The sequence below is a fragment of the Passer domesticus genome, chromosome 4, assembly GCF_036417665.1.
Source record: "Passer domesticus isolate bPasDom1 chromosome 4, bPasDom1.hap1, whole genome shotgun sequence".
Taxonomy (NCBI): Eukaryota; Metazoa; Chordata; class Aves; order Passeriformes; family Passeridae; genus Passer; species Passer domesticus.
In genome coordinates this window covers 16,113,010-16,136,815 of record NC_087477.1, presented here as the reverse complement: position 1 = coordinate 16,136,815, position 23,806 = coordinate 16,113,010, and the positions used below count along the sequence as shown (strand labels likewise).

The following is a 23,806-nucleotide window of genomic DNA, read 5'->3' as shown; positions in this document are numbered from 1 at the left end:
AAGTCATATTTATAAAGCTGGGCACATTTGGTTGATTTAATTTGAATTATGTATTTATGAACTTTTTGGAGCTACTTTTAACAAAGTTAGTAAAACAAGAATGTTATTATGTCAATATCAATAATATTTTCTCTGCCTACCAAAACAAAATGACAATTGCTAAAACACAGCTTGTTGCATAAAATGTTAAAGCTGATCTGATCATATTTACATAATGTTGGAATTCTGTTAATTATACAAAAGCTTGAAAGCTTTTAACAATTACCTCACTATGCCAGGCAACATAATCTGGCTAGGGCTACATTTTCTTTCTTGTATTAGACATTAAGTTTACTCCTTCACTGATTTTCTAAAAGCTTTTTACAGTAACATTTGACTTCTGGTTACTCAGGATAAACTATTGTGTACTGAATTATTATTTTTCTTTCTGGACGTCATCTAGACACCTGCAATGTAGAGACCTGGATTGTGGAGACAAAATGCTAATAGAATTCTTTCTGTCTTTAACATGACTTTAGAGTTCAGGAACATGGAAAATATTTGTCATTTAATGGAGTTACACTGCTTGTGTCATGTCTCATTTTGCTTGCTGGAGTAGAGCACTGCTGAAAGTAGCACCAAGTATTTAAAATGTCACTTATTTGTAAGCTGTTCTGGTTATTTTTAAAGGAAACAGAAGTGGTATCTATTGGTACCTTTGGTTAAATATTCCAGAACATGTTGGGAATAAATCTTCCAGAAACATTACCAAATTCAGTGTTTTTCCATGGAAAGTGAAAGGGACATTTGATTTTTGGGAAGGAAATTTTAAGCACAAACAAATAGAGGAAAAATTAATTTTGTGTTAAAGGATAATGTGCATGGGGAGGCAATGAAAATTAAAGATTCATCTTAACTGTAATCATTTTAGAGTCAAGAAAATTTAATTGCCTCTAAAATGGATCATATTACCAATTCATTAGTATTGAGTTGTTTGGCCTTGAGTTTGTGAAGTGCCTAAATTCTTTGAAGCAACCTTTAGAAAAAAAATAATCAGAACATTATTCTTTGAAGAGACTTGTGCATCATACCCCTTGATGCCACTGAAAAATCTGCTAATGAAACAAAAATACACTTCTTCAAGCACACTATGTTGCAAAGATAATGGCATGAAATATAAAACTTAGTATTTTATTTCCTGCCAGTAGAGGCATAAAGACAATTTTCAAGACCATGTCTTTCAACAATGTATTTTGCAACAGTATTTTTTTAGCAACTGTAGCTTTTGGATTGACAGTCTGGTATAAGTTTGTGATTTTATAAATGAACATAAAAAACTGTGCAGCTTGAATATTTGAAAACCCATTCCATTTCTTTAAAGTTAAAAAGATCCCAGCTCAAAATGCCAGGACATTTGAATTCTGGTCATGCTATATTCAATCAGGTAAATGTGTCTAGTTTATAGGTAATTATGGAAAATAAAAAATAAAATTCAGCAGGGAAATGATTGAAACAAGGAATTTGTTCCCAGCAGCTTTAGACAGGCACCTCATATCTTTAAAGCAATGGAAATGTATTTGCTGCCTCACGACAGGAATGTGGATGTACCTTTGTTCCCAGTTAACTGAGAACACTCAAAGGCTCTCCTGAGAGCTGAGAGAGAAGGGAGAGAGCCCTGCTGGAGGTGATTCAGAATTTATGTGCTGCAGTGCTCTCTAGAGGTCCTTTTTTTTCCTCCACTGGCTACAGAGGGAGTCCAGAGGAAGCTGATTGAAATGCCTCAGCTTGGATCCTCCAATTATATGGGAAGAGAGGGAAAAAAACACAAGGGAAAGAAATTTTGATACAACTGTTATATATAATTATATGCATATATATATACGTATATGTGTGTATATATATAGAGAGAGAGTCATTTTTCAAACACTCTGTAAGTTTGTGCTTATTTTTCCTCGTAAAAACATTGGGGAGGGAACAAAAAAGCACCAAAGTTAAAGCATTGTTTCAGCAGAACACCTCAGCTGAAACAGTAAGCTATATACCTTCTCCAAAAATTAGACAAGTTTTCTGCTATCCTATTCTTCCTCAGCATTCCGAAAACACTAATTTAATTATTTCAGGTGACATTCTGATGTTATTGCACATTTATTTTTTTCTATTTTTTTCCTTGAAACAGTGGGCTGTGAATGCAGGAAGGTTTCTATTTTTACCACAAGTAAATCACGTCCTGAAAAACTCCCTCCTTTTGTGCTCTTTCCTTGTGCTCATAACCTGTAGTGTTTTCCTTCTTATTGGTTTTGGCCAAGAAAAGATGAGGATTTCATGTGAGTTTTGGCCATGCACTTGCATTCTGAGCTTTCTAAAGGTCAAATGCTAATTTGGGTGTGTGCTCAGGAATTGGTGTCGCAGGCTGGAGAAGGCTGACAGGTGACCATGTGGTGTGGAAATTAGGGCAGGCTTGTCAAGCAGTACACTTGAAATGAAAGATTAATAGGCTTGTCTTTAGTCAGTGACAGCACCTGGCCCAAGAAATCCCCTTCTATTAGTGTCAAAACCTGACTGTTGATTGTTTGTCCTCAAATTTTTCTATGGCCATAATGATTTTGTGCTAAACTAAGGGGTGTATAGCAAAAAGGAACTTTAGGTAGCCTGCAGATTACCAACCCATGATAATGACATACAATTTTAGCATTACATAAGCCTTAATTTTTGATGAATGCATTAAATTCCATTTATCGCACCTGCCTTGTCTAATTTCTGCAATTGTTGTATTTATTTAAGACTTTGAAGCATGGAAAGAATGAAATTTCTTACAGAAGCTGTAAGATGCCTCTAAATCTTACTCATATCTCTGGATTTGCACACTTTACTACGTTAGAAAATTCCCCCAGCTGAGTGTAAAACAATCCAGCCTGCTGTGGCTCAACAGCCACGTTGGAGTTTCAATGGATCTTCTCATGTTTATGCAGTTTGTTTTCTAAATCTGTGCCTGCTGAGACATCACAAAAATAATTTTTTTACTGCTGGAAGTTATTTTTGCCTTTTCCTCTTGTCTGTCCAAATCTGGGGCGGTGCAGCTACTTGGCATCACATTCAGCCAGGGAAGGAAGGCCCCAGGTCCTTCAGACTTCACTCAAGCTGGTACTTCATAGAGCAGGAAAGGCTTTGTGTGCATTGCCTTTTCCTTTTTATGCAAAATCTTTCATCTGGCTGGGAAAAAAAAAAAAAAAGAGCTTTCCCAGCAAAACAGATCCTCCTCCATTTCATTGTCCAGAGTGAGCTGCTTTTCTAGTTTAAAACAGTCACCTGCATTGTCTTGTATTTTAGCTTCTCCTTTGCGTTTATGAAGTGGCAATTTCTATTATTTTGAAAATGTTTATAACTCAGAAGGAAACACCTCAGGTTTTTAACATCCAGCTAATCCTATTGACAGTTGAATTTAGTACCATGACAGGAAAATCCATTTTGCATCACCATTTATTACTGGAAAATGCTTTCCTACTCCTGATTCATGAGAATGAAAAAATCCTCTTTCAAGGGCATTTTTTGACTTCTGATTTAATGTAAATGTTTTTCTAAAAATCCCCAGGTCCTGCTTTGTTTAAGCAGTATCATCTATTTAAATCATTGCTCTTAAGAGGTTGCTTTTTGATACATGATCCCAGATATTTAGCATTTGTTTTTGCTTGTTCCAACTTCTTCACCGAATTGTTCTAAAGACTCTATGAAAAAAGAAATTGCGCTCTGGATAAGGACTGTCATCACTTTCCCCCTCACTTATTCTGCTTCATTATTGAGAGGAAGCAAAACTGTTGGAAATTTCCTTCACCAACTGTTTTCCAGCCATGCTTAATATTTGGAAAGCCAGTTCTTAATATTTGGAGCATTCACAGTGAGATTAAATAGAAGTCGTGAACAAAGATTAGTGCACAAGTGAAACGCCCAACTCTTCATGATTCCTGTTTTTACTTATCATTTATTTAGCATGGAGTCTGTGCTTGATGGGAATGTTTTAATGGATTAAGTTTGACCTCTGATGCTTTAGGTAACATCAATTCCATCCTTTTCCCACAAAGAAGAAAAGTAAACCAGCAATCAGTCTGCAGTATAAATTTCCTTACCTTTTCTTATACAAAGCACTTGCTTTGGGGACTTCATGAGGAGAATAACACAACTTCACTAAAAAGATAACTGCTGTGTAGATGTGGAAAATGTGAGTAGAGGGGAAATATTTGCATATAGGTAAATCTGCACATTGCTGGTGAGTCTTTGATTAAGCCACAACTAAAAAACCAGTCTTTGTTGGGAGAACTGTTTCTTGCATGTTTATCAGCACGCTCACAAACATGTAGGTCTGCTCCTGGGCATCCTTCAGTGAGATCCAGGGAAACATGAATTACTCACACAGAAAGGAACAAAGGGTATCAGAAGACCATTGAACTGGCATATAGTAGGCAGACAAGAATAACTGTGGAAATTTGTTACAGGGAAAAATAACTTGTGTTATGTTGGAGTTTAGTTGGCTTTTTATAATTCTTTCTGCGAGGAGACTTCCCCTTTCTCTATTTATGCAATATACATGGGATATTATTTTCTGGATGGAAAACCTCTGGAGCATAAAAGCAAAGGCAATCCTCTCTTGTGGAATTTTAAAGAAGGATTAGACTTCAAGAGAACATAGACACATTGAATGATTAGTTATGTAGGAAAATTGCTATTTCATCTTGAACCTTCATGGGGAAGCCTCCATCTTTTTTTGGTCAGTTAAACTTCAGCTGAATTGTATTATTTACACAGAGTATTGACCTTAAAATGACTCTCCAGGACACCAAGGAGTATGTCCACTTAAGCATGTCTAAACAGCAGATAAATGACAATCTTCCTTTTTGTACTGCAGATACTGCCATAATTTTTGTGTAAGAAGAGGCTATTGCTGCATCTCCTTACTGTGCTAATGTGCTCTTTCAAAAGGAAAGTTATGGGGTAAGGAGGTGAGACAAAGGAGACTTATAAGGTAAAGACTTGGATAATAGGCAGAGAAGATGAAAGTAAAAGACAGCCCCTGCAATGTCTTTTATCTTTTCAAGTTCAAGGGGATTTGCCAGATTAGCATGAAAAGAAGCCTGTCCCTCGTACATTATGTAGCAGCAGATTAGTCAGTACCTTCAGAAAAGTTACTGCAACACAGTTCTACCGTGTAGGCATGTTTTAAATATTTGTGTGTATCTGCTAATTCCTAAGACTTGCTTCTCTTTAGGTATTTATTTTTTTTTTATCCATTCAGGCAAAGTAAATTTTTGTTGATTAGGAAATTTCAACAATGAATTTTTTTTTTACATTCCTAGATGCATGGTTAACCCTTTTTACCAGTTTCTCTGATCTGTGAATACATCCAGTTCCATACTGTCAGCTTGTTGATAAAACCTTTCCCCCCAAAATGATTACCTTAGAGTCAGGTAGTGGAAAACATAGCATCTTCCTGGGACAGCCTTAACCAAGGGAAGTACTTGCTGTTAGGGTAAGAGGACTTTGTGAGACTCAGGAGTTCCAGGCAGCCATGACCAATTCAGAGTCATCTGAAAACAAAATTTTAGTTTTAAGTATTATTACTATAATTTTTTAATTATTAAAAAAAAAAAAAAAAAAAAAACAAAAAACCAACCAACCAAACAAACAAAAAACCAAAAGCAAAAAACAAACAAACAAACAAACCAAAAAAAAACAAACCCAAGCCCATAGGTCTGGAAGCTATCAGGTAACATTTACTTCCCTCAAACTGAGAACTGTGCTTTGACATAAGATCTGCCTCTCTCTGACTACGACTGAGGCCTTGCAGTCAGCATTCCTCCTTAAATTTCCCTATCTGATTGAAACACTTGCTGGAATCCCAGCTTAAATCCTACAGCTTGACAGTTGCACAGAGAGCTCTCTCACCTGTGCCATTCATCTGCCAAGGCAGCCTTACTGCTCAGAACTGTGACTCCAGGAAACACGAACCCCTTTTTCAATGTGCCAGCCAGCTTTGTATCTTCTTGTTCCCTTACATTCCTGTTTCTTATCCTCTTCCTTCCTTGCCTTCTTTCAGACCTTTGCCATTGCAGGTTCTCTTCAAAGTCACTTCTGTTCTCTCTTTGACAGAGTCTCATGACAGGAGAGGCTTTTTCCCACTTTATGACAGTTTAATAATACAAACTGTGAAGCCAGAAAAGCTTGTCTGTGTTTTCTGAAATATTCACTGGCACCCAATATGTTCGATATTTAAAATCTCAAATGACAGTTAAAACATTCAAAACAATCTGTGGTAGAGACGGAAAATGTATAATAACCATCGTGTTTAAAATACTTTTTATGAGATACTATAAAATTGCCTTTCCCACTTGAAGTGAATAATTCATTGGGCAATAAAAGTCAAAAGCAATTCTGGGTTTTTTTTCAGATGTAATTTACTATTTAGTACATGAAAAAAAAGCAACAGGATTAGAATCACTGTTAATTTTCAGGAGACCCTGTACCTGAATGCTCAATTCCTTTGAACAGCATTAATGTAACTACTGAAGAAAACAAAGGAGGATTTGGTGCCTGTTTTCAGTGGACACAGGAGCCACACCTACATCTGCACATCTGAAATCTTGGTCAGCCTCGGAGCATTCCTGCTCGCTGTGTTTGCTGGAGAGCACTGGCAGAGTTTGGACAGTTCAGCTACAGAGGATCAGCCCAAGCAGGTGATAGAGAAGCACTCGTGCATGGTGCCAGTTCAGTGTTGTATTGCATTTAATGAGACACAATTAAAGACAAGGCTCTGTGAAAGAGAGATAAAGTGCTGCAAACTGCAGCTTGTCTTGTCTGCACAGTGAGCTGTGAGAAACAAGAGGACATTTACTTGCCTCACTTCATTTTCACTTTTCCAGTCATAATAAAGCAAATATATCTGAGTTCCAGGTTTTCATGCAGGAGAAATATTCATAATGTCATACACCTACATTGTGCTTGTAGAAAACAAGTTGTTAATAATGTAAATATTATCATTTGCTTTATCTTTCATGCTTTTCAAAGAAAATACTGGCTTCACCAACTTCTGCAAAATGTCCAGCACAAATTATTCTTGGATATTTCCCACCGACTATTGTAATACTGTTAATATATTGAATAATTGGCACTATTTTCATTTAAACAGAGTCTGTCAGAGAGCATTCAATTGTAAAAAGTAAGCTAAATATTATGCAGTGCAAAGAAGCAGAATGAGATCTTCCCAGGCCAATGAATCTTGTCTATCTGTGTGAGATACTTCACTGGATTTTCATTTTTTCTGGAAGCAAATCCACTGTGATCAAACCAACCCTGTAACAGTGAGAGAACAAGAGTTGCATCCTTTGATCACTGGGATGCACAATGAACTATGGAAGAGTTCTCAGAATCCATGGGCCACTCTGCTTTCTGAACCAAAGACTACCATGAGAAAATGCATGCGGTTTGTGGTTTGTTTGTTTTAAAGTAATTTACACGATGTTGAGATATTTAAACTCTATTTAATAAATGTAGAGGCACTGACTGGGAGGGGGAGTGAAACGCTGGTAAGAGAAAAACCCGCTGCAGGAAATGCACATTGTAACATCTGTTTTGGCAAAGAGGTGAGACCTGGACAGGGAGTAATCCTGAAAAGTCTCCCTCACAGCCCTGACGAAAGTGAGGTTTTGTTTGTAAACACAGGCTCAGAAGTTTCTCCATATGGACTGAGGAGTAACTCTCACAAACCCATATGTAGCTATTTTACTCTTTAGGGAAGGGCTGGTAAAGGCAGCAGATGACACCATATCCTCATCTGCTGCTCTGCCACAGGAAGGACTCCAGTGTGAGCAGGTTCACCCTGACACAAGCACGTAACTGCACATTGTGCCACCAGGGGAAAAGGGACTGAGAAATAATGGCTGTTTTCCACTACCTCTATAGCTGAGAGTCTATCCAGAACCCACAAATTCACCAGTCAAATGGCATTGAATCTTCCAGGCAAATCCAGTGACCTAGACAGAAATCAACAGAACACTGTGCAGGCACCAGCCCAAGGTACAACAGTTCAGGCTGCAATAAATTTTGCACTTAAGGAGAAACTGAATCTGCTGCTTCTCATTAATGATTCAGACCTGATGCTGGAGCCTGGAATTTGTGGGGACCGCTTTTTCCCTTCCTTTTTACTATGTAGAAGTGCAGTGTGATGCAGAGCTTTTTGCAGCACTGAATGCCATTATCACCAGTGCTTTGCAGTCCTGAAGTGCTCAGGGCTGTAGCAGGAATTCACCAGGGATGCAGAGCAGCAGCACCAGGGCAGGGCTACACAAAAACCCAGGAGTGCCTGAAACATTCCCTTGATCTCGATCAGCAAGAGGTGCTGCCAGATCTGTGCGGGGAAAGGACTTTTAAGACCCCCTCCTGCCACTCTCCTCTCCTCCCAGGGGTGTGTGGAATAGTGCTGGAGCCTTGCTGCAGCAGGAGATGGCTCCACTGACTGGGCATTGCCTGTGCAGAAGAGAGGCCCAGATGGACAGGCTGCTGTGTGCCTGACTCCCACCCTTCTAAACTGGGGTTTCTGCTCAGGCAGCCCTTCCCACCAGTCATAAATTAATCTCTAAGAGCTAACTTTTAAAAATGCTGTCTTGGTTAGCTGATGTTTACTTGGTTTGTAATACTGCTGCTCAATATAGTCTATAACTAGAAATGGAACAATTCTGATGTAGGAAAGGCTTTTAAAAACATATTATTAGCAATGATAATTTCATCACACAAAGTCAATTTACCTAAACAAGCTCAGAGGACAGGACCTTGCAGGTGAATTAAAATCCTCTCTCTTTGTGTTTCAGAATTCAAAGGGACAGAATGATGTTTCATAGACTAGAAACCCATGCAAATAATTTTCTCCATTGTTGATTCTTGACTAAGAAATCCTGAGTGGAATGCTCTGACTCACGGTGTTTAATCTGCTTTTGGGTCTGCGCAGCTCACAAACAACAAAAAACTGCAGGAAGAGGGAGCTTGAAAGGGGAAAAGGAAAACACATTCCCAAATATATTTGAAGCTACTCAAGTGAAAATTCATCATATGGACTCACATGCCAGCAGATCAGTTTTATCCAGGCAGAGCACACAGTGTTGGATATTCATTAATGATTTTGTGACAAATCAGATGTATTTTCATCTGCAGGTATAAATACATCACTGAAGATTTCATTTCTCAAAAAAAGCAGAGAGTGCACGAGGATCCAAAATTTAAGTTGGATTTATTTTTTTCAGCAAGCCTTTGTGCATTTCATTTTCAATGTATTCCTATTTGCAATGCCATCTCAAGAAGACAGCACCTTTAGAAGCTGTTACTGCCAGCATCTGATCTCATAGCAGAGAGCTCACTTTTTGTGTTAATCTTACATTCTCCAAACACATTATATGCATTGAATCCCTTAGGAAGGCCTCACTGCTTCTAAACTCAGCACATGGTGAGCAGTCAGTAAACTGGTCATATTATAGCAGGCTAAGCTTGGAATAGTTTTAACACAGAAAGGAATGGGATGTGAGGGCTCCTTGTCATTGCACTAACAGCAGGAAACATCTACATTATTGTCAATTCAACACTCATAATTTTTAGCAAGTGACACTGATGCTGCCTCACAAAGTGAGCAAAGGTCTGTCTCAGCAGTGTGGGGAGGGATTTCATGGAGAATCAGCTCACGGGGTACTGCAGGAGGCTCTGGAGCCTGTGCTCTTCCAGCACTCCTAAGCATATCTGAACAGCAAGTGTTTGCAGACTAAAGCAGGACGCACAGATTTAAATTGCTCCGAATTGTACACAAAGTCAAAACCCACTTGAATACACCAAATATAGTAAGTTATTTAAAACTAATACTGTCCCTTTTTGTGTGGGCAGGAAGGGACTAAGAAAAGGGAAACACACCAGAGGAGCTGCCTGCTGTGTGGTGTACAAGAGTATTCAATATCCAAAACAGACTTTTACCACAGTGTTTTGACTTGTTTGGTGTCTGTGGACAAGAAGAAGCTGGAGCAGATGCTCAGTTCCATTAGCAGCACAATCACTGTCACTTACTCACCCAAAGGCAGCTGGCTGTTTTTTTCATTTGAGGGAGAAATTTGTCTTGGTGCCATGCAAACTTGCACTTTTCTGAGTTGACTCTTTGAAGCTATTACCCTCAGCTTTGTTGTTGGTTAAGCCTCCCAATTGTAATATTCTTATTTTATTTCAAGAGAAAATATTTATGCATTTCTCACTTGTTACATAAACCTCACTTCAGTTTCCTTAACATGACCTAAACCAACATCCGACCAATACTTTCTGTACTAATTCAGAAGGTGGAATCTACCTCTGAACATTTTCCATCAACAAGACAAGTCCAGGAAAAAATGTATCAAGTGAGATGACACACTCTTTTATTATTCTAGTTGTCATTTGCTGAGGAGAGGGAATTACTCACCATTTACAACTCTGGCATACTCTTAGTAATAAATGTTGCAGGGCAGAGAGAGACACATCTCCATAGTCACAAAAGCACAAGAGGTGACCAAAACTCAGTAATGCACCTGATTGTGACCTTTCCAGGAAAAATTATTCACACATCCTGAAGCACTGGACTTTGCTGTGGACATAAAAGTATTAAAAGGATAGAGCACGTTTTGCATAATGGTTTTTGGAAGTTTAATCTGTGAAAGATAAATTGTCAGTTAACAAAATGCTCAAGGAAGAGAAAGGTTAAGCTTAATTTTACAACTCTTATTCAAGTGGTAAATCCCTCTGCTGTGGAATAATTTATTCACATGTGAACAAAGATATGGAGTGTTAGAGATCTGAGCTCCCAGCTTTCCACTTAAATACTCATATAAGGAACAACCTTTTACTTGTTCAATCAGCTGGTAACCTACTTATATATCAAACATACTTATACCTAGCACTGCTGAGCACACCAAACTCTGTATTTGAAGAGTTATGCAGGTGTTGAATTAATTTTAGAATCACACAAGTAAAGTTTTATGGGCTGTTATAGTGGGAATAGAATAACAGAAGAGAGCTCCTAGCCCAAATTGTTTAAATTATAGGTTCCTTCAAAGTTGTTTCACTGTAGCTATAGTGGTGTAAAGAATGTAGGAAAGACAAAACTTGGAGATGGAAGTAACATCTCTCAGACCATGTAATACAATTCTAAAAGTTAGACCACTGAAATGAGTTCAGTAAAGCCATTTAACTGCTTTGCAGCAGGAACTTCACGTCTTGCCAATTTTCCTCACATTGGATAAAATAAAAAACCACCATGGAAACTTTTCAAGCTTTGCCTTGGTAGAAACTCAAAGCCAAAAGGTTACACGAAAACTTTTACACTGGCCTGTGCAAAAGGAAGGACTGTTAAAGACTTGAATCAATAAATGTATAGTTATGCATACACACATGGATGCTATAAAATAATCAATTGAATGAGAAATCAATAGACAAACTCAGACACATTAAAACTAGAAAGGCTCTGACAGGAAGCCCATATTTATGCTTATTGCTTCTGCAAGTTTAAAAATATGAAGTTAGTTAGCTCTTTATAAACTTGTACTTATTTCTATTCTGTTTGTCCTGGTTTATATGAATATTTCCTACTTTAAATAAGTTTGGTTATCTAATTTATGTTTTAGTGAAACTTCAGACTACATTCAAAGCCTCTTTCTTTTTTTATTTTCATGTCGCCCAGAATCCTGCCTGACCTGGAATAGTGGCACAGAAAGAATCACAGCTATAAGAGTCACTTTTTGGTCTGGAAGAAAATGAAAAAATATTAATCAGCCTCTTAGCAGTTTTAAAGGGTTCAAAGCTGTAACTTTAAAGGTGATTTTAGTGCTGTTTAAGGCACATCAATAATGTCTACTTTTCTGTGTAATGGGTGGAAAGATTTTTTGAATGGCAACTATGTGAGATGTGTATGTCTTTTATTCTCCTTTGTCAAAATGAGATGTTAATTTTAAAAATTTGAAAGGATAGAATGATACTTAGATTTTAAATACAGTGTTAGTGATAACAAGCTGAAGCTGCTGCTGGGCACCTTCAGGAACTGATAAACTCACAACAGTACAATCAAAAGCAGAGAATATTGGCAGAAATCCCATTACTATCAAGTCAAATGATTTTTAATACACTCAGAGTGAGGATCAGGGCTTGGCTCGAAGTACAAAATCCAGCACCTGTTCTTATGGGGCTTCATGTGCTGCCACTGCCACGTGGTGCCTCACAAACCCAAATTCAGACAAAGAACCTTTCGTCATTTTCATTGGTTTGGTTTTGTTTTGCAGTTGCAGATATGATCTGCAAAGGGAATATAAATCTAGAAGAAATTTAAGGGTATCAGACAGGCTTCCACAAGGCCTTTGGTAGCATTATGCAAGGGCAAATTCAGTGAGAAAATCAGTTTAATTTGAAATCCTTAACTGGTCTTATCCAGAAGACAGACAGTGGTTGCTGAAGCTGTACTACCAGGATGAGATAAAGCCATTCAGGTTATTAGCACAGAGAGGGCAGGAGAGCAATTTCCCAGCTTATACAGTTAATCGATAGGAGACACCCACTTCCTCTGGAGGGAAAGGGGAGCAGTGCTTAAATGGCAGTGATTCATAAAGCAGCTTGAAAACATTATAATACTACAAAAAAGGCATTTGAGAATGGGAACAAATGAAGAGGAGAGATAGAGATAATTTATACCATGGTCTCAGGAACACAAGGGATGTGAGGAAGTTGTCCAGTCCTACTGCATGTGCCAAAAATAGAGGCCAAATCATAAAGACAATCCACACAGCTAACACAGCAAAGCCAAAGCCTAGCACAAACATCAGGTTAGAATTAATAGGCATATCTGTTTGCCATAAACTCTTACCCCAGCTCGTTTGAAATAATCTCAGAAAAATAAAGTACAGTTACACAGAAGATCATGCACACCAGATCTGTTTCACTGGACATACCAGGCACAGTAATTTCTGTTAGCAGACCACTGTTTAAGAAGCAGTTCACAGTGAAATATGGATTTAGACATGGGGCCACTGGTTTATTATCCCCTTTCCCAAGAGCCTGGTCGAAAAGTGTATCAAAATAATAAAGTTCTTATAAGGGTGGCAGTGGTATGAGACACGAGTGCACAATGATGAGATGGTAGCAGTGAAGCATGGGCTGACACACCTGCTGGCACCTTATTTAGCTGGGAACTGAAAACAAGATTACTGGCACTGAGTAGGAATGGATATCAGAGTCGTGGAGGACTTGCAAAAATATAGAGATGGGGATAAGGCTGAACAAAAAGATTATTTAGAGTCCTAGAAGATGCCATCTCCAGCAGAAAATTACACTGAACACATCTGTGATGAGAATGTGTCACTGTAACACGCAATTTTGTCTCAAAAGACCTTTGTTTGGGGTCCCTGAGGCTGCCAGCCCCAGAGGACATGCACTGGAGATAGCAGAAGCTGCACAATGAAAGGCAGACATAGTGACTACCAAAAGTGAGGAAAGAGCAGACAAGCAGGAGGGATTGCTGCCCAATTAAGCTGAGTTACACAATACTAATGTCAGAAAGGAGACCATGCAGTACAAAACCCAGTGGAAGCCACCAAGAGTATTTATTTTGCACTGCTTATCATTTTGTTTATCTGACTAGATATAAGTGTGGAATATTTGCTGTCGTACATTTTTGAGAAGATTCATTAATAAAAGTGAATTTTAATTGGTAATTCCAAGGCAGTTGGAGCTTGGCTGCTGAATATAACAGACAGGCTGGAGGCACTTGGTATCAGAGAGTGTCTTTGCTGTCACACAGCATCTCTATCCTTGCTCCCCTCCTTGTGCCTGTTTTCTCTGCAGTAACTCAACTTCCTCAAAAGCAAAACCTCCATTTCGTTCTTTGAAAATTTCCTATAGGGCCCACAAACAAAGCAGCTGGACAGTTTCCAGAGAAGGAGCCAGGAAGCAAAGCTGGTGGAAAACATCATGGAAAGCAGTGCGTCTGTCTCTACAAACCTTCAGCACAGGAGGGAGGTTTGCAGCAACCCTCAGCTCCCAGGAGACAGACGGGCTCATTCCAAAGGCAGGAAGGACAGGGCCACACTGAGTTTGTGTTCCTTGACCTCCCAGATGGGTAGTACTGGCCTCTCATTTTGTTTTTAATTTTAACTTTACTGAAAAACCTGTGTTTTTTGGTTGCTAACATCATCCTCAGGACAAGAACAGCAGAAACTGAATATTAGAAACCATATTTCTCAAGTTCTATTTTGCAATCACATCATGCTGTGCAGACCCAGCCCTGCTTTCCCACACAAGGCCCTTGTTGCACACATTTCACCCTGTGGCTGTGAGGAAGCTCCTTCATTTTAAACAGCCTGAACAGCTCACACCCTTCTGTGGGACAGAAGGGCATAAAACTCAAGTGTGTTTGAGAAGAAGACCTGAGTGGGACAAAACATTTTCCTTATCAGTAATTGATTTTTGTAGCTTTGTTAGAAAAATCTTAGCCCTGTTAATTACACAAAAAGTAGGTTTTATTGCTACAAAGATCTCTTATGATAGAAAAATATTGAGCTCAGGAGGAGAAAAAGGAATTATATTAATGGGAAAAGGAGAATGATTTTGTTAGTCTTGACGTACTTTTAAAGAATTTTAATTAAGCTACTGATACTCCATCTGATTTTCTGCAGTGCTGTACAGTCTGGTAAGTAAGTGCTCAATTGATCTGTTTCTGCATGTGTGTTGAATAATCCATGGCCATGTATGTAAAAATAACATAGCATAAAAATAGCTGAGTAAACTTCTTACTGACATTTGGATAAAATCATTTAACCTGAAAGTGATGTGATAATTGCTTCTTTTCATAGCAAGTGTCTAGTTTTACTAGACTCCACTGAAAATCTGATCAATGAAGAAATATAAATGTAACTATAAATACAACATAGTTGTTGACTGATGTTTCTGTATTAAATTTTGTGTTCTGGAGACTTTTTTAGCTATGACAATTGGACCTTTATTTCATAGGCAAAGAGGGTGGTTTTTGATATCTCTAGGCTCAGTTTAACTGAATCCTAAATAAAATGTAGACACATCTTCACGACCTGCAGACCTCATGGTGCTTCATAAAGAAATCACAAGAATTTAAAACCAAATAAATATACTTAATTTATATTCTTCCCCCTAAACAGATCACAGCAGAAGAGTGATATAATGTGGGATTCTCAGTACATAACTGAAAATAGAATATTTTTACATTTTCATGGTTTTAATGATTAAAGAAAATGGGGTAGGTGGGAATTGTCAGCTCTGAAAAAGTAGCCACACTGAGATTTAGCTGTACTGCTGTCCTACATGCCCTGCCCTGTACTGTTCAGTCTTCCAAGATAAAAGTGTTGGGAACCCAATGCACTTAAAGGATATATGATATGACCTGTAAGCCGCCTGTTAACTCTGTGCTTAATAGTCCAGACAGCATGAAAGCAGAGAAGAGAAATTCTGGATTACAACTATTTTATAAGTAGCAGCATACAATAAAAGCACTTGCAATACTTTGGTTGTGTAGTGCTCGTGGTACTTGTAGTAGCAAAAGTAGTCACCACTTTGGAAAATTGGAGACAAGCACCTAAAATCAAAGTTAGGAACTCTTTTAAGGCTGAATTTATAATGTCTGAAATTATGTATGACAGATCCATCCTTTCACATGCTGTAGAATTCCCTGTTGACAGCAAACAAACTGTGAGTTACATCACACACCAAGGCAATCCTAGCAAGGAGACGTGGACAGGTAAAGAGAAACAGCAAAGTCAGGGATAGCGTAAAAAATATCAAATTTAGGATCATTTAATGGATCATTCAGAAAACCCCTGCCAAATCTTTACAAATGATGGGTTTGATCCATGAGGTGCCTGTACACCACAATTCCTCTCTTGACCACAGACATAGAGGACTTAAAGGCTCCTTCACTGAGTTGACTTACAACTCAAGCATATTATTCCTTTTACAAGGGTCCATTTATAATAACAGGAATTGCCATGTTGCTAGGTTTCCATTCTCTCTTCCATGCAATTGTCAGTCAAGTGATTGCTTCATGTAAAAGATTATAATCATTATAATCAAATATAATTTAAAACTTATGCTAGGTGGGCTGATGTTGCATCAGAACCACTCTCAAAGCTACAATTAAATCTTCTGTCAGTATTTTTCTTATAAAGTCTGGTGTTCATTGAGTTTTTAATTTATTCATGAATGTTTATCCAAACTTCAGATGCGCTTGTGCATAAATATAATTAAAACATGTTTATTTTATATTGAAGAATATGAAGGTTATTAGTAATGTAATGAGTTGAAGGTCAGAGCAATCACAGGCATTTTTACTTAGTTTGGACTGATAATTGTAAATATCTTTGCACATGTACAATTTCCTTGCAGCTTTGTCATGCTGGCTTTAAAAAATGCCATTATTCCCTGTTTTCAATTTGCACCCTCCCTTCAGGTATTTATGAATATTGACATGATTTTGTGCAATCAATAGCAGGAACTACACAAATACATTTTTTTTGATGTTAAGGAGCATAGGACTCTTGAAGTCATGCCTAATACTCCTCTCTGTTTATTAACGGATTGGCTGGATAGGGATAAATGGTCTGAGGGGCACTGACAGAGTTATTCCTCTTCAGTTTTAGTCCAGTTCATGCACCTTTGATAATTACCTGGACTGTGACTGTACCAGGCTGTGAGCAACCTGACCTAGCCAGCTCTGCTCTGACTAGGCGAACTCCAGAGAGCTCACCTGAATTTTTCTGCTATTTCATGGCTTTATTCTATCACACCTTTGATCACCACAAAACCCCTCGTGCTGGAAGGAAAGTTGCTGATCATTAATATGCAGCTCTGGTGCTGTGAACTTCTCAGTGCCCATATGGTCTCCCACGTTAGCACCAGCAAAAGGACAGATGTTTTTGTTATCACAGCTGGAAGCTGAGTTGCTCAATAAACAACAGAAAGCAAATCATTAGACAACAATCCTTAATGTACAATACAAATCAAGCAGGAAATAAGTACAAATTGTTTGGAATCTCAGTACCATATGATGTTTTTCTTGCAGTCTAGAAGAATAAATGCTACAGAAACACCCCTTTCAGGTGTGCAAGCAGTGCAGGAATCAGAGGCCCTGCTGCCTGAGGTTTTGGCCCTATGCAGCCCTAAAGAGAGGCATGTTGTTCTTAGGCAGGATCTGCCAAGGGGAGAAGAAAACAGATTTGCTCTTGAGAGTTAACTCTGTTCTGGTAAACCATGCATTCCATCTGCCAGCAGGAATATAGTGTTCTGTGATACCACAAAAATGTGTAAAAAGAAAAGTATGCTGGTAAAAATTGCACAAAGCTGATGCTTGAGAGGTGAGATTGCCTCCATCTGTGTGTGATGGCAGAGCCATTGAGCTCTCTGGCACCTACTCCAGAGCCAGAGGGCATGGACAGAGCTCTGTGAGTGACCTGTGCATTGTGCAGAGCTCTGGATTCCCACAGCCAGGAATTCTGCTGCTCCTGTTTCCATGCGCACACTTTACCAAGGAGTCTAAGTTTGGTCTGGGGCTCCACTTGGGAACTGCAGTCACGATTTTTGTTTGCTGGGAATGAAATCCACTTTTCTGCTTCTCTTTCACAGCCACTGATGAGCTGAACCTCGAGCATGGCACAAGCCTTTCATTCCTGACAGGACCCCTCTGGTGCCCAGGGAACAAACTGCTGGAGGACCTCATGTCCACCCTGAGGCTGGGGTGCTGCAGGTGATACTGCAGGAAACAACTCCCACCTTTCCTACTTTGGAAAGTGCACTCATGGCTTATTCTAGTGAACACAGCTGCTGTGTTGCCCTGGGCAACTTTATTAATAGGTGTGTGACATTCAGTAGTTAGGTAGGTAAAATTAATGCTGCATGGAAAGGTCTGAGGCTTGGTGTTTTCTTATAAATAAAGTGATTTGTGCCAGGCATGGCCTCTTTGAAAAATCTGTAATTCTGGTGACTAAGAAAGACTGACTTGAGAAACTGGGAACTTGACCACAGAGAGATTTGGGTAAGGTTTCTAAAACCAAGTGATTCAGCACTTCTGCTCCACTGCTTTCTGAGTATCTAAATGTCTTTGGAAATGGAACTTAACTACATTGGAACATTAATTTCTGAAAGGCATCATGGGAATGATAAAATCAGGAGCTAAGCTTGGATTTCCTGCAACTCCATCAGTTTTCTACCAGCCCAACGATACCTGGTGAATGAGAAGCAAAAGATGAAAGGAAGTAGCACTTATGGATATAACTGCAATGAGGAGAAATATTAGAATTCAGTAAATCACAGATAAAGTGAAAACTAGACCACATCTAAAAAAATATTTTCTATTTTATCAACCAAAAGTTCTAGTAGTGATCAAAATAAAGAAAGTAAAGCTCACACTGTTCCTTCCTTGTATGAACTCTCATTGATTGCAGGACTCAAAAAATGAAGAATTGGTTTGTTCACTGTAACATTTTCAATGAATCATATTTAAGGTGACACCCTGGTATTCTACTTGAAAGCCATATAGCAGGGAAACATAATGACCTCTCTTGTAATCCTGGAGTTTTCAATGGAGTATCCTCATACAGCTGTAATTTGATCTTTTGCAGTTTCAAAATGTAATTGAAAGCATTTTTATTGGATGTGTTCTCATTACAGAGCCACCCAGCCTTCATTTGATAAAGCTGTTTAACAACGGACTGAAAATGAATGATCAGTCAGAAGGGAGAAAACTACTGATGAAAAATGGAAAATAAAAAGCCTGGAAAAAATTTAATCACTGTAAATTTTGAGATAATGACATTGCTCTTCAAGGTATTGTGATTTTTTTCTCTGGCAGCATTCAGAACCCTCTGTATTACATTAAATACTTCACTGCAGTCTTGCAAGGTTTCTAAGATGTAAACTGGCAATTCACTGAAGCCACAGAAGCAGCAGCACTGCCTCATTTTCCCTGTGTGCTACCAGACTTCTTCTTTTCCTTACCTGTTTGCTTTCACTGCCCCTTTATTTGATACTGCAGCTTCCATGTCAGTTCTGAGCAGCTTTGGGAAGTACTTGCAAACAACAAGTAGAAGTGTATCTGGTTTTCTGTTTTGCCAGTCTTTGCAGCTCTTAGTTCTAATTTTTCTATGTTCCTGATTCAGCAAAGGACCTGGCACTAGTTTTATGCCTCAAATTCAAATGAATGAAGTGGAAGCTAGGTATTGAGTAATTATGGATGATGTGCATTTGAAATTCAAAAAATTTACCTAATATCATAAGAACCAGCTAGGTTTGACAACTGGTGATGAGCTGTGATCTGTTTATGTAACTCACATGGAATGGAATGATGCCAATAACTCAAAATAGAAAACTTTTAAACTGCATATTTTTTTACTAACATAAAAAACTGATGTAGATAGGAACTCCCAAAAGTGATCAAAAATAAACAAATTAGGAGACTCATCCTGCTTCATTTTTTTCCCAAAACTGTTTGTAGGCTGAGAAATTTTTCTCCATGCTAAAGCAAGTGATATGAATTTTGAATTATTTGCTGCTAATCTCTAAATGGTAAATGTCCCTCTGTTTTGTTGATTTGTTTCAGCAGCTCCCACGAGACCATTCTGATTATCACAAGCATGTTTTTATACTGATTGATTCAGAGACAGTAGACAGAAAAGGTATAAAACTATAAAAAGGTATAAAACTATAAAAATGTATAAAAGTATAGCTTATAAGAGAAAAGTAAGTTTCACTGTTGTAATTAAGGACAACCCTTCTCTCACTTAGCAGTAAACTACTTTTCCATTTTGTCAGTAATTGGCAGAAGAACAAGTAAACAAAATCTACACCTTTTTCACTTAAGTTTCATGTCTCATCTGTTCTAGAATACCTCTATCTGTCTTTTTTGATGTGGTGATAATGAACAGTTTTAAGGTGCTGGAAAGCAGAAGGAAAAAGCCCAAACCATTTATCAGAGAGAATCTTCTGCTTATTTGAGCAACGGAAATGTAGCAATGCCTCAATCTTAATTTCAAGTTCAGTTTAGTTCCTAAAATATATAGCTGCCTCTTGGGCACGTCTAATTTTTAACTTGTTCCCTGAAATGATTGCAGTCACCCACTGCCATTTTAGCCCCGTGCTCTAAAGATTTCTGCTTTCTACTCCTTTTTCATTTGGTCTATGTATATTTTTTCCTTGATGTCTTTCATCAGTGTAATGCTCAGGCTGGAACTCTAAATAAGTCTTCAGAAGTGCCTTATCAGTAAACTGGAAATCCCTTCCAATTTCATTAATGGACAGAAGTGCCAAATATTAATTTTCCTATTATATTTCTTTCTGATGTTTCAAATACTAAAAAATACAATGCAATTAATCTAGTTATTTCAGTTTTTAAAGCAGAAAATTGGTAATAAATAATTTATGCTGAATTCCTTTGAATTTTTTTTAAATGGCTCATGTCAGAGGAGAACTAAAGTAGTGAGATAATCTACAGAAAGTACAGCTCTGGAGGATGCAGCTGCACACGTCTCATAAAATGATCCTGAATGGTTCCTATTACCTTTGAGAATATGTGGATTAATTTAGACCAGCAATTGAGACAATAGATCAAAACTCCCTATTTAGATACTGGCTGTAAGATTATTATGGAGAGTTCCTACTGGCTCATTTAAGTGTTTGTGAGAGCTGACATTTGCCAAAACGGCCAAATTCTAGGATTCACTTACATGCCAGGGTTCCTGGAGATCCCAATGCAGATCCAAATGGTATTGAAATCTGTATCCCATTGTCACACGTCACAATTCTCTGTAAAGCAAATAATGAAGGATTCACAAGAAGCTTCAATATAATGGAATAGAAAAATAGCAGTATGGATCTTGAAATCCTCTGTTTGGGCAACAAGAATTCATGTCATAATTCCAAGAAGCAATATCTGATATCTTCACCAATTTCTGACTCATCTCCTTTAACATTACTATTAAATATTTTTTGCTAATAAAGGAATGCATTTGAATATAAGAAAGCATGGGGAAACAGGAAAAAGGTAAAGCAGGAGAGGGCAAAGAAGCCTTTGGTACTTGCAGAAAAAGGGAAAAAAAGAGAAAATATAGCACAAGCAGATTTAAACTTTGAAAAAACCCTGGGGTTTACAAGGTATTTTACTAATTCTCTCAGCATTAGCTTTTTAGCAAATACCATGGATGTGAACTATCAGATGAGAGGAAACAGTCTGAGCTGTCTCCTACTGCTCCTCACAGGGCTTTGGCACAACAGGGCAGGATGGGGAGGAAATGGCAACAGGAACAATGTCTGGAGAAACAGCAATGAAAAATGATGCTCATTAAAGAAGATTTAGGGGGATATCTGCTGATATTTAAGAATCTTAATAATTGCTTTGTTATTAGAAACTGATGCATGATTCTTATTTTGTTTTCACAGTGTAAAGTGATTTGCTGCAATAAAACATTTCAATCTGCAGCACTGATTTATGAAATCCAGCTTGGCTATCCTGATTTTCTTCCCAAATATACATGAAAAAGATATTTATACAGAGATAACTTAATTTTTCCAATGTACTCACTCTTATTTTCCCCTCTGAGATATTTCAAAAAATATCCTCTCCTTTTTCCAAAAGATAGCAGTGAATGCAGAAAAGTATGGATAACATTTTGCAAGACTTTATCTGAATTCAGAGACTACTGCTGAGTATTTAGGAGAAATCATTAATAAGAAGGTCTATTCCATTCTGGGGTATTTTCTGTTTAGAAAAAGTGATTCCCAGGAGATGAGGTGACAGCTGTCCTGTAGCAGCATTAGCAGTGTACTTTCAGCAGGGTTTTATGGATAGGTGTTCTTGCAGCCTCTCCTCTCTCTCCCTGTGCAGTGTTTGCTCCCTCACCTACTGCAAGGGAGAGAAAATGGAGTGAAAAATGGCATAAATATACCCAGAGTTAAACCAGAGTACTCCCTGAAGGCTGGGGAGAAGTTACACTTTTTTCCACAGGGAAGAAGTCTAAGTATATGATACGATGTCCTCTGCCCTGTGCAGGTCCATGATGCTCAATAAATAAGGTGAATTTCCTCAGTCAGAGACATAAAAATAGACTGCTGCACCTATGGAAGGAGCAAATGATTTTTTGAAAAATGGGCCTCTTCCACTGTATTATGTATAACACTTCTTCCCATCGCCATTCATCCATCCAGATAAAATGGAGCCTCTTTCCTCTTCAAATGTCAAATATGTAATAGATATTTGGAAATAGAAAGGATACCTTAGGGTACATGCTAATGTACTTCCTTCAATTAGGTTTTATGATTATGACCTTTATTCCAACAATAATTTAATGTTTTAATTAAATGTGCAACCATTTTCATTGCTGCAAGATGTCCTTAATCTCTCTCTACTGTAATTTAATGAAGTGGTTTTCAATCACAATCAGCAATATCTAATAAGAAATTTTAATACCAGTTTTCAGGAATCTTAGCAGGATCTTTCATGTTTTAAAACAAACTTCATACCAGTGCTATGGCAAGGAATAATTCCAACCTCTACTGTAAGCAAAGAATACACATTTTCAGTTTTGGCAACCAGATGTGGAATATTAAATGTTAATTCCAAAAAGAGAATAAAAAGATCCTTTAAGTAAGAATGAGAAGAGTTAAAAAAATTAAAAATGAAACTGTTCCAAATATAAGAGCACCTTGGTAATTACAGTGTCTCTTGATTTATGACATGTTTCTTACTAAACATCAAAATCTGGGTGCCAGCTTCTGAGTTCAGTCTTCATAGACCTTTAACATCTCAAATTTTCAAGAATCCATTTGCTCAGAAAATATCCATTGACATTTGAAATAGTAATTGTGTTTGAACAACTTTTGGCAATATTGTGATCTGCCACCAACATTCATGAAAGGACTGACTTACACAATGCAGAAGATTTCTGGAAATAGATTGCAGCAGAATATTGCTTGCACACCATCCACAAATTTTGAAAATGGCATTTATTCTTTTGAGAGCATCAGTCTAGCATTTATTCTTTGCAGCAATTTCTGCCCAAATTCAGTCTTCTTGTACAGATGATTTCTTTTCAACCAGGTTTATGTTGCCTACAATAACAGCAACAAGGATGTTCAGGAAAGGGGAAAAGAACACCAGAAAAAATGTTCAGAATTTTTAAATTAGAACAAGAAAATAAACGACTGCTATGCATTCTTTATACAAAAGCAACAACTCTGCACGTGTTTGCACAGAAGGGGGAAGCACAGCAGCAGAAACAGGAAAACAGTTAATGATAGTAACTCATCACCTTAGAAAAAAATAAAAAAAGAAACAGCATTTTTCTCTTTCTTGCACATAGATTAAATTTTCTGGAAGGACATCCTAGACTTGAACCTCTTTTTTGGGTATTTTATCAAGAATCAGGGAAATCTCAACTAGTTTCTAACCAGGAAAATGTATCACCTTGGAAATAAAAGGTAGCTGAAAAGGGAAATCAGGACACCTAGTTCTGAGGAAATTTTGACAGTGTCTGATAACATGGACTATATGGATTTTTAAATTACAGTCACAATGCCAGGGCTGAAGCCAAACCTCACAGCAGCTGGTTTCAGTTCATGTCGACATATTGGGCACAAGAAGAGATCTCTCTAGTCTTGGGCTGTAGATGTGTTGAGGCTTGATAGTGGTCAAAATCACCTGAAAGTAGCTGAAGTAAAGAACTGTACCAGTTTGCAGTAGAAGGATGAAAGATGAAGGTTTTCTGAAGCAAGGCAAGGAACA

The 23,806-nt window shown here is 37.9% G+C and overlaps 1 long non-coding RNA gene across 3 annotated transcripts in view; it reads right to left on the bottom strand.

Annotated features, from left to right (window-relative positions):
- Positions 1-4,966: 4,966 nt before the first annotated feature.
- LOC135299920 (uncharacterized) overlaps positions 4,967-23,806 on the bottom strand; it is a 61,135-nt gene continuing 42,295 nt past the window's right edge. For all 3 annotated transcript variants that reach the window (XR_010361756.1, XR_010361755.1, XR_010361757.1), the window contains 5 exons: positions 22,952-23,133; positions 21,608-21,928; positions 20,754-20,832; positions 10,451-10,612; positions 4,967-5,555 (listed from right to left, as the gene is read on the bottom strand). This is a non-coding gene — a long non-coding RNA (uncharacterized LOC135299920). The remainder of the gene's footprint in view (positions 5,556-10,450; positions 10,613-20,753; positions 20,833-21,607; positions 21,929-22,951; positions 23,134-23,806) is intronic.